Here is a 7,343-nt window from a genome sequence, read left to right as displayed (position 1 = left end):
AATTTTATTGTGCTTAAGGTTAAAGTTTACAGAGCAAATTAGCTTCTCCTTCAAAACTATATACACCAATTGTTTTGTGATGCTGGCTGCAATCCCCACAACGTGGCAGCACTCTCCCCCTTTCCATCCCCGGTACCCTGTGTCCATTCGTCCAGTTTTCCTGTCCCTTCCTGCCTTCTCATCTTGCTTTTGGGCAGGAGTTGCCGCTTTGGTCTCGTATATGTGACTGAAAAGTCTAGAACACTTCACGAATTTGCATGTCCTTCTTGCACAGAGGCTGTGTTAATCTTCTCCATATTGTCCCGATTTTAGTATGTGCTGCTGAAGTGAGCACAAAAGTAAATGTATTGAAGAGACGCAGGTGAGAGCAGTCAGGGAGTAAGAAGTGAATTAAGAGAACCTCAGAGTGGGGAACATGGTTTGCGGGGACTTCTAAGTCAATTGGCAAAATAATTCTATTATGAAAACACTCTGCATCCCACTTTGAAATGTGGCGTCTGAGGTCTTAAATGCTAACAAGCGGCCATCTAAGATGCAGCAATTGGTCTCAACCCACCTGGAGCAAAGGAAAATGAAGAACACCAAGGCCACACGACAACTAAGAGCCCAAGAGACAGAAAGGGCCACATGAACCAGAGACCTACATCATCCTGAGACCAGAAGAACTAGTTGGTGCCTGGCCACAATCGATGACTGCCCTGACAGGGAGCACAGAAGAGGACCCCTGAGGGAGCAGGAGATCAGTGGGACACAGACCCCAAATTCTCATAAAAAGACCAAACTTAATGGTCTGACTGAGACTAGAGGAATCCCGGCGGCCATGGTCCCCAGACCTTCTGTTGGCACAGGACAGGAACCATCCCCGAAGACAACTCATCAGACATGAAAGGGACTGGTCAGCGGGTGGGAGAGAGACGCTGATGAAGAGTGAGCTAATTATATCAGGTGGACACTTGAGATTGTGTTGGCAACTCTTGTCTGGAGGGGGGATGGGAGGATAGAGAGAGAGGGAAGCCGGCAAAATTGTCAAGAAAGGAGAGACTGAAAGGGCTGACTCAAGAGGGGGAGAGCAAGTGGGAGTAGGGAGTGAGATGTATGTAAACTTATATGTGACAGACTGATTGGATTTGTAAACGTTCACTTGAAGCTTAATAAAAGTTATAAAAAAAAAAAAAAGAGAACCTCAGAGGTCAAGAAGTGGGAGAGAAAAGAGTTTCAAGATGAAGGGTATCCACATCATCAATTCCTCCAAGAGAAGAAATAAAATTAAAAAAAGATTCCATTGGATATGGTTCTTAGGAACTCATGGTGGCTGTAGTGAGAACAGATTCAGTGAACTAGTGGGGCAGAAGACAATACCGTTCTCAGTGTTGCCTTCATTATACCATTTACTGAGTTATTTTGCTCTTTTCCAACCTCCTCACTGCTGTGTCATAATCACTTTGTGCTACACCTTGTAAAAAATTTGTTGAATTATTTTGATCTTGTATATAATATTCACAATAACGGACCTGTGCTAAAACCTACATGGAAAATCCATCTTTAGAAATCTATCTTCCTATCTACAAAATTCATGGTTTATTTCCTAGAAAAAAATAAAATCCCATATCCATTATAGTGCTACTCTGTTATAGTGCTGCTCAGTAGTTTGTATTTATACAGGGAGAAGAGGAGGCTACCAAGACTTAGAGTACTCTGGAAGTAAACACGAATCCCAGGTGCTTTTTGGGGATGAAAATAAGATATTTTAAATTCTTGTACAATAGGCTTCATAACTTCAGGGATACACAGGAAGCCTGAGGAGTCAGAAGCTCAGCAGGAAGAGATGGAGACAGCTCCATAATCAATTTTGGTGCAGAGAAGGGAACGAGGGAGATAATCTAGTCACAGTTGTTGTCTATTCTAGACAATAGCTATCTTTGGCTCTCCCATGGAAGTTAGCTCCAAGGAGGAAACACACACACACACACACGATTGGCTTCTACAGAAATTACAAAGCGCTAAGAGACCTCTGGCACATAGACTGTTTAAAATTCAAGACCAGCAACAATCCACTGTGCCCAGTTTGCAGCAATTCTCCCAAGAGCCATCTTGAGCCTGTCTACCACTTTGGACGCTGTGGTAGCTGCGCTAGTGATTTTACACCTCTGGGCCAAAAGAAGAACACACCACATGGAGTGACTCTGGATCTGAACTAGATAAATAATTAATTCTAAACTCAGCCAGAAGCCACTGCGGCTGGCTGCAGTTGACAAAAAGCAACGATTACCCTGACTCGAATGCTGAGTCCACAAACTCGGAAAAAGCCCCAGAGTATCATGATATTTGCAATATGTTTGAATGACGATCTCCTTTTAATACAGTTCCCTACCTCCTGTTTTCCCCAGTGATAGCCTAGCAACCAAGACCGGCCTGAGAAAATCTACTTTTCTCTTTAACTTATTTTTTCTCCCCCTCCTTACTACGCTGTAGCATGATTCAGCCTGTTGATATGAAGAATTCGTTATCACTCTTAAAAGCAGGGGACCTGTTTTAAACATATGAAATGTTCAAAATGGTTGACATTTAGGCCTCCCACCCCTTCCTAACACATGGTGGTACAGTGGTTAGGAGTTTGGCTGCTAACCAAAAGGACAGCAGTTCGAATCCACCAGGCGCTCCTTGGAAACACTATGGCGCAGTTCTACTCTGTCCCGTAGAGTCACTATGAGTCAGAATCGACGGCAACGGCTTTGGTTTTGGTCTTCTTAAAACCAGTTTAAATTGCAGCTATCTTTAGTTGGCCTCAGAAATTTCATTGCATTCACAAGACTGATAAAGCCAGGAGGTCAAAGCAAAAGGTCTATTTCAAGTATACAAATGACAAGTTCTCTTTTGAAACTTCAAAATCAGGTACCTTAGTCACTCCTTTACAATTTTTTTCATGTATCATGTAAAATATAGCAATGTGTATTAAGAAAAAAAAATTCTCTTGGTTAAGGTGTACTATTTTTATACCCAGTTTGATAACTACCTCTATATAGGTCAGGAGCATGCACCAATATATATGATTAATTTTCTTTTTACTTTCAATTTTTTTTTCAAAGTAACTGATTTTGGATAAACCAATGAAAAAATTCAGGACAACCTAATTCATATAATTTGATTCAAATAATCTGGAGGTTTTAATAATGCCCAGAGAACAAAAGAAATACATTTAATATCTACCCAATTATGATCACTGGTGATGTTCTCCTTGGCCAAGGCCATGGCAACCCCCTGAAAGCCCGTGACTCCCTTTTTTGTGTGACTCCAGGAATCTATAACAAGGCTGTGAATATCAGAGACAGAGCCTTAGGCTCACTAAGAGCCTCCTCCTTTAAAGTCTTACCACCTTCTCCGAACATTGCTCTGGAAGGGCAAATAAGTCCTTCCTTACAAGGAATGGGAACTAGTGACCTCATCTCCTCACCAGCATCTGGGAGCACCTCCACTCTTCTGATACACTCAGATACACTCTCTAGTATCCTTTCTATATAGCTTATTTCTTTAATGTTCTTAAACTTTTACATAAAGGGGAAACATCAGGAAGAGCTGCAATCTTCCTAGAAATGTTGATTCAGGAGTACAAAGATCCCTGAGGCAAGGAAATGCTAGGGGCCTTGCTACCTAGATGGAGAAATGCGAAAGAGTACGGGAGAACAAATTCAAAACACAGTAAAACTCAGTATCAAAAATGGTACCCTGCCCTCATGGTGGTGAACAGCATAGACAAGCCTGGATTCAAATTCTGACCCTGACTTTTACAAGTTATGTCACATTGGGCAAGACATTTTGACCTCTTTTTTTCCGACTTTTTATTCAAGTACAATATGTACTAATATATATGCTAATATATCCAGAGAAAAGTGTACTTGCCTTAATGTACAGTTGGATGAAATTTCACAAGGTAACAGCCTATGTAACCAGAACCAAGATCTAAAAAAAGAATGACATGAACACCGCAGAAGCCCATCTCCTTGCTCCCTTCCAGTCACTTGTTGTCTTCTTGATAAGATAACTACTACTCTGACTTCTAATAACATAGAGCAGATATTGTTGGCTTTAGGGGAGGGACACTGTCTTTTGCCTCATCTGTGAAATGGAGATTATAATAGTAAATTCGTCCTGAGGTTGCAATGAGAATGAAACGAGCTAATATCTGTAACAATTTTAGAAGAGCCTACATAGTAAGTACTATATATATGTGTATTGGTTAAATAAAAATAAAATGCTTTAGAAAAATTAATGTTATGTTTGATTAATGGTTTAGCATAATATAAGTTGTATGATGCTAAACCTATGAATTGTGATGAATAATAGTTGAATTGCCATATGATGAAGAAAATGATGATCTGTTCTTATGTGGTCCTCAAGTTAAACTGAAAATCTGTTTCATGGATTTGTCGTTTACCTCTAACTGTGACCTTAGAAAAATATTGTACATACTTCTCAGATTGGTTGGATTGAAATGATATTTAAATGTAGATATATTTCAATAGTGATTGAATGTGGCTTCTTTCTGAAACCCTTCATTTTCCCTATTGTGGAATGGTTACATATCATATGGGGTGTCATTTCAAAGAACCTGTGGATATTGTTCAAATTCTTTTGTTGTATTAAAGTTTTGTATATTGTTCACATACAAGCATTATTAGCTTGAAAGAAGTAGGTATAATTGGGTTGCAAATCTTTGGATTAAATAGATACAGTTTTAACTTTTAAAATGTACCCATATTAAAGAGAAGAGTACCTAGAAAGTATCTAGAGGCGATATACCTGGTGTATCAGGTTAAAGTGGTTTATTACATCCCCAAAAGGCTATGAGATCAACATTAAGAATCCTATTTCTCTCGTCACCATTTCATGGGATTGATTTTCTATTCTTAGAAATAAGGAAATTTTGTAACTGAGCCACCGAGCATGACTTAAATCCAAATACTTTTTTTTCAAGAAAAAAAGAATTAAAACAGAGGAAGAAAACACAAGTTGAAAAAAACAATGTATAGATTAGAATACTATGTCACGTAAATTTTATGATCTTTCATTTTATTTATTGGTTCATTATTGAGTACCTATTACCTAATTGGAAACCCTGGTGGCGTAGTGGTTAAAAGCTCAGCTGGTAACCAAAAGGTCAGCAGTTCAAATCCACCAGGTGCTTCTTGGAAATCCTATGGCGTTGCTATGAGTTGGAATCGACTCAAAGGCAACAGGTTTGGTTTTTGGTATTACCTGATTGATTTATACTTATTCACTCATAAAGTACGTTTCCTCTATTCACTGACGTTTAGTAATCATACACTTATATCAGAAGATACAGAATCTGATATGACATTTGGAAACAAATGACAAAATGACAAACAATACTGAATTTGAAAGTTATAAAATTAGGAAAATATTTAATAAACAAATTTTTAAAATTTCAAGTCAAGTATGGAAGTACCCACTATAGAGGGGAATTCTCTTACGTTTTCATAGCCACAACTGTAGTGCTAATATTTCTGAACTATACTGAAAGCTCGAAAAAAACCAAAGCAAAGAAGTGGCACATATTCGAAAGAAATCTATTGTTTTAGGGAATTAATGTCTTCGTTTGGGTTCTTTAGAGAGGCTTAACCGGTAATATAGATAAAGATACACATAGATAGAGATAGAGACATACATACATAGACATAGAGAGCTATTGATTCACGTCAGTGAAAACATCATGCGTAGCGCTGCTCGTGGTAACTTACAATGGGACTACTTCTCACTACTGTTCGGAGAGCAGAATCCTCTTTAGAATCTTCCCAGTGCTAAATAGCCGGCCCTGAACTGTGTGTTCCTCATTATTTCTGGGTATTTCAAATATTACCTAATGCCTCCAGGAGATAGATGAGCACATTTCTATAACATACTGTATATGCTAAAGTAACTTTTAAAAAGTTATAGAAAATATAATACAGCAAAGGCTTGCCATGATCCAGTTCCCTGCATTCCTTTCCCTAACTACTTTCTACTTCAGTATATATATGGAGATTGATTTGTTTCAATGAAATGGCTCAGGCAATTGCAGGTGAAATCTTTAGGTGAGCAGATAGATCCTGGCGAGGTCTTTTTCTACCATGGTGTGGTTCAAACCGCTGACCTTTCGGTTAGCAGCCAACGCTTAACCATTGTGCCACCAGCGCTCCTTGTATGCTGAATAATGTTCCCCAAAGATATCATGTCCTAATCTCTGGAACCTACAGATATTATTTTACTTTCAAGTGAAGGATTTTGAGATGAGGAGATTATCCAGAATTGTCTGGCTGGGCCCTAAATGCAATCACATGTTGATTACACACACCCAGAGGAGAAAATGATGTGAAAACTGAGGAACAGATTGGAGTAAAGGGCCCACAAGCCAAGGAATGCCAGCAGCCACTAAAATCTGGAGAGGCATGGAATGGATTCTCCCCTAGATCCTATGAAGGGAGCCGGGACCTGCGGACACCTTGATTTTAGTCGAGTGATACTTCTGGCCTATAGAAACTGTGAGGGAGTGCATTTCAGTGGTTTTAAGCCCCCAAGTTTGTGGTAATTACCTACAGCAGCTCCAGGGACTAATACACAGTGCAATATGTTATGACCACAGATAATTATAACAGAAAACAGCCTCCAAGAGTTGGCCAGCAGGAGAGGAATCCACAGATGATAGCTGATTTAGAGAGGTGGGGATAAAGTTGTAGAGAAATGGGCTGATAAAGTGAGCGGGAATTTCAGCAACAGAGGTAGCAAATATACGTTGTCTAATGCCCGTTGTATTAGGACATGTGGAAATTTGGAAATGCGGAATAGGATATTCTCTGACAGGCCATGTGGACTTTTGGAAGAACTCTGTATTATACATATTGTGCAAGAGCTGTGTTGAGGACAGACATCGGGGGAGCGAGAGATCAAGAAACCAAGAGCGAGAACATGGACATTTACAGAGTAGATGCCTGGTAGCATGAGGTCTTACACATGTTAGCTTTTCTATAAAAACTTATTGCCTTTGAGTCAATTCCGACTGATAGCAACACTGTAGGGCCGAGTAGAACTGTTCCATTGGGTTTTCCAGGCTGTAAATCTTTGTGGAAGCAGACTATCACATCTTTCTCCCACAGAGCGGCTGGAGGGTTCAAACCGATGACCTTTTGTATACTCACCTGAAGTTCTTTATTTCCTAATTTCCACCTCCTTGAAACACACTGTTCCTTGTCCCAATTTCTTGAGTTCATTTATATTGCCCTTTCAATTCATTTGCAACCTGTCCTTCCTAATTTGTCATTTGGGTTAGAGAATGCCTGTACAATCTTTAT

The 7,343-nt window shown here is 39.5% G+C and overlaps 1 non-coding gene across 1 annotated transcript; it reads right to left on the bottom strand.

The window, feature by feature from the left end:
* Positions 1-229: 229 nt before the first annotated feature.
* On the bottom strand, positions 230-332 carry LOC126066176 (U6 spliceosomal RNA). The gene has a single exon (XR_007515030.1). It is a non-coding gene; the product is annotated as a U6 spliceosomal RNA (small nuclear RNA).
* Between the last annotated feature and the right edge of the window lie 7,011 nt (positions 333-7,343).

Source organism: Elephas maximus, chromosome 22 (assembly GCF_024166365.1).
Source record: "Elephas maximus indicus isolate mEleMax1 chromosome 22, mEleMax1 primary haplotype, whole genome shotgun sequence".
Classification (NCBI taxonomy): domain Eukaryota; kingdom Metazoa; phylum Chordata; class Mammalia; order Proboscidea; family Elephantidae; genus Elephas; species Elephas maximus.
The sequence above is the reverse complement of the archived record's forward strand: the minus strand, read 5'-3'. Positions and strand labels throughout refer to the sequence as shown.